This window comes from Oryzias latipes, chromosome 2 (genome assembly GCF_002234675.1).
Source record: "Oryzias latipes chromosome 2, ASM223467v1".
In the NCBI taxonomy this organism is placed as follows: domain Eukaryota; kingdom Metazoa; phylum Chordata; class Actinopteri; order Beloniformes; family Adrianichthyidae; genus Oryzias; species Oryzias latipes.
Genome location: NC_019860.2, coordinates 20,050,870 through 20,054,588, shown reverse-complemented (window position 1 = coordinate 20,054,588; position 3,719 = coordinate 20,050,870). Strand labels below are relative to the sequence as shown.

Sequence of the window (3,719 nt, the reverse complement as noted above, 5' to 3'; positions counted from 1 at the left end):
TTCTAAACTTAACCTTATCAAATAAGAGATGTTCGGCTGCTGAATGAGAACTGGCTCGAATGAATAATTCCTATTCATACAAAAAGATAAAACGCTGCTGTTTTTGTATCCTTGATGATACGTGAGGAACAACAGCCTTTATAGTTTGCATTTAAACATGAAAAAAGCAGTGTCCTCAAGACAGGAAACCATTGAAAATCATTTAACCTGAAGAAAAGCCTGGTTTTAGTAAAGCTTAGTAGGCCAAGTATAGATTCAAGGAGTCCTTTACTGATGGGATGGTTTTGTGAGATCATTCTTATTCACGGTCTTTTGGAAACATCATAGACCAGGTCCAGGTTCGGATATAAGGTGTGAGGAAGGGGGTCATTGTCCCGCCAAAAACTGTTTTAGCCGCCCCGCAAATGTGGTGGCCCACAAAAATCCACAATTAACTAAAAGAAAAAAAGAATTACAAAAAGCCCACAATAACAAACAAAAAACCCAAAAAAATAACAAACAGTAAAATAAAGTAGGAATGGATGCACAGACAGATGAACAAATAGACATTAATAGGAAAAAAAAGGATAAATGCAGCACTTATAAAGCACAAACAAAGGCTTTTGCCCATCTCAAGCCAGGTAAATACAGAAAATAGTATCAGAAGGAGCATCAATGAAAGGAGAAGATAGCTATATGGATAGATAAACTGATATGATAGCATGGGTTTATGAGCATATTCGATATGCACCCCATAGTGGAGCTGGCTAAACGTGGGCCTGGCCAGGCCCATATGTGGAGCCTCTGTCACAAGAACAGGCAGACAGCTGGATCTAAATGCAGCAGGTTTATAAGCTCAGCTGAACATCCACGTATGGTGTCAAAATAGAGCCTAAAGTATTGCGCATCAAAACAGTAAAACCGCGCATCAAAACCCCAAATCTGCGAATCAAAATGCATAAATTGAGACCAAAACCCACAATTTGCAACCAAAAGCCTTTCCGCAAAGCACAATCCTATTTCTCAGCTGCCAATTTGTTTCCTCGCCATTCTGAAATCCTGTTTTTGAGTTGCAGTTTTATTTTGAAATTGTCTTTTTGAGTTGCGCTTTTATTTTTTGAGTCGCGCTTTTATTTTTTGCGGTTTTGATTCTAAAACCTGTCGACACGTAAAAACAGCGACATGTCAGTCAAGGGGAGGGGAGGCGGGACATCCCTGATATCCAGAAGCTCATTGGCTGCCGAATAAGACCGAGTCTTACGTCAACAGACCAGTTTAGAATGTGCCGGTAAGTTTTTCATGTTTTTCAAATCTTTTACTATATGAAACGATCAAACTTGTACTTTATTTAACCAGAGGACGCCAGCACAGTCAGATGAGAAGCTCCACCAGTAGCTGCTAGTGAAAAAAGATATTAGAAAGTTAGATGTTGCATGAAAAACTATCACCATTGTTCTCCTGTGTTAGCATGCTAGCTAGCTCAATGCTAGCGGGGTTTCCAGCTCTTCTCATGACTTTTATGGATTGAACAAAATCCATTTTTTACCACAGTGTCAGGATCAGTCATGTCAACCTGGGAATAATTGCCCGTGGATTGTCACTATGGTTAATCAAATAGTTTTTTAAGAAGTACATTCATGTATATATAAGGTTTTTCAATATTTCCTTAGGGATTACACAGATGGATTGAACAACAAAGCAACATATTGCTGCAAGAAAGTGACACCTTTCCTAGTTTGGGATCAAGTTAATCCCTATTTAAAATAAATAAATAAAAGAAAGACAATTAAGAAACACAATTTTTATTTGAGGTACCAGAGCAAACTTCCCACAGGTGGGATCAATAAAGTTTTTCTGATTCTGAACTGTATTCCAAAATAATTTTATTCTCAACCTTAAAGATTGCAGGTTAACACAGGAAGTTACCCTTCACAATATGCAGCTACTGAGTATCAATTAAGGTGTGTGTGTATATACATATTATATTATATATTTTAACTTTCTTAAATACATTTTTCTTTGTGTGCAGGATGCTGTGGACATTGGACGATGACAGACTAACTTAAACCAGGCAGAGCAGGAAACTGTTGGAGTTGTTGTTCCCTCTGTGGCTGTCCTCTCTCCTCTCAGACCTGTTCAACCCTTGTGGGACATCAGAAAACCATGGCCAAGACATTAACATTTATGTACTGATCTATGCATGTCTTCACAGCAGGATGTAACAAAAACTAACAATGTGAACAGATCTCATCTGCCTTACAAAATACTGCACCCCTTAAGAAAATAAATGGCTAATAATCAACACTAGTATTTTGTAAAGCTTCATTTTTTAATGTTTGACCATTGAATGTGTTTTGTACAAAAGACTGATGGTTTTGCAAAGATCTTTGAAACACAGAGTCAAGTGCATTAGATTCTGTGAAATTCTGAACCACAATTCAGAGAAATTAAAATAACTGTTTTTAAAACTCCTTAAAAGACTTGAGGTGGAAAAGTCACTGTTTTCGTACAGGCACTAAGAAATGGGAAGCAGACAGTGTGCCTGGGCATGTTGTCAATGCAATCATGGTCAAAATGGACAACTATTTTAAAGGCTTCTCTCATCTCTCAGGAGATGTATGTGAGCCTGCTGGACAGCCTTTGCATCACACTGGGACGTCTTTGGGGCCTGCATCTGGAAAGAAACAAAAACAGCAAAGTTAATTAACCAAAAAAAGAAGAGAAAAATTAAGATTAAAATTGTTTTCATTACCTTAAAGAAATTGTAGACATCCACGTCGTAGCTGCCTCAGTATTCCTCCCTTTTTTGTTATGGCATGCATAACAATGGCCCTTATAGAAAACAGACATACAGCAATAGTCAATTTTAAAACCACCACCCAATTAAATATACTAATAATTCTATTGATGTCTAATACTGGAATAATTTTAAGTGGAATAAAGCACGTTTTTGCTGGTCTCCTACAATTTACTCTGCTCTGATTCACTCGAATACCGGACTTCTGCCAGTCTGCATAGTGCAGACGCATACATTTTGAATAATATGGCACAGCAATATTGTTTCTCTGTTCAATAATTCCCTCTGTCTGTAAACCCTGAAAAATATTGAGAAACCTTATAGGTTATAACATATTTGATTAACCATAGTGACAATCCACTGGCAATTATTCCCAGGTTTACATGACCGATCCTGACACTGTGGTAAAAAATGGACTTTGTTTAATCCATAAAAGTCATGAGAAGAGCTGGAAACCCCGCTAGCATTGAGCTAGATAGCATGCTAACACAGGAGAACTATGGTGATAGTTTTTCATGCAACATCTAACTTTCTAACATCTTTTTTCTCTAGCAGCTACTGGTGGAGCTTCTCATCTGACTGTGCTGGCGTCCTCTGGTTAAATAAAGTACAAGTTTGATCTTTTAATATGGTAAAAGATATGAAAAAACATGAGAAACTTACCGGCACATTCTAAACTGGTCTGTTGACGTAAGACTCGGTCTTATTCGGCAGCCAATGAGCTTCTGGATATCAGGGATGTCCCGCCTCCCCTCCCCTTGACTGACATGACACTGTTTTTACGCGTCGACAGGTTTTAGAATCAAAACCGCAAAAAATAAAAGCGCAACTCAAAAAATAAAAGCGCAACTCAAAAAGACAATTTCAAAATAAAACTGTAACTCAAAAACAGGATTTCAGAATGGCGAGGAAACAAATTGGCAGCTGAGAAATAGGATTGTGC

At 37.8% G+C, this 3,719-nt stretch overlaps 1 long non-coding RNA gene across 1 annotated transcript; it reads right to left on the bottom strand.

Moving 5' to 3' along the window:
• Positions 1-2,289: 2,289 nt before the first annotated feature.
• LOC111949136 lies at positions 2,290-3,479 on the bottom strand. Its single transcript, XR_002875203.1, has 2 exons — positions 3,440-3,479; positions 2,290-2,811 (listed from the first exon to the last, which is right to left on the bottom strand). It is a non-coding gene; the product is annotated as an uncharacterized LOC111949136 (long non-coding RNA).
• Between the last annotated feature and the right edge of the window lie 240 nt (positions 3,480-3,719).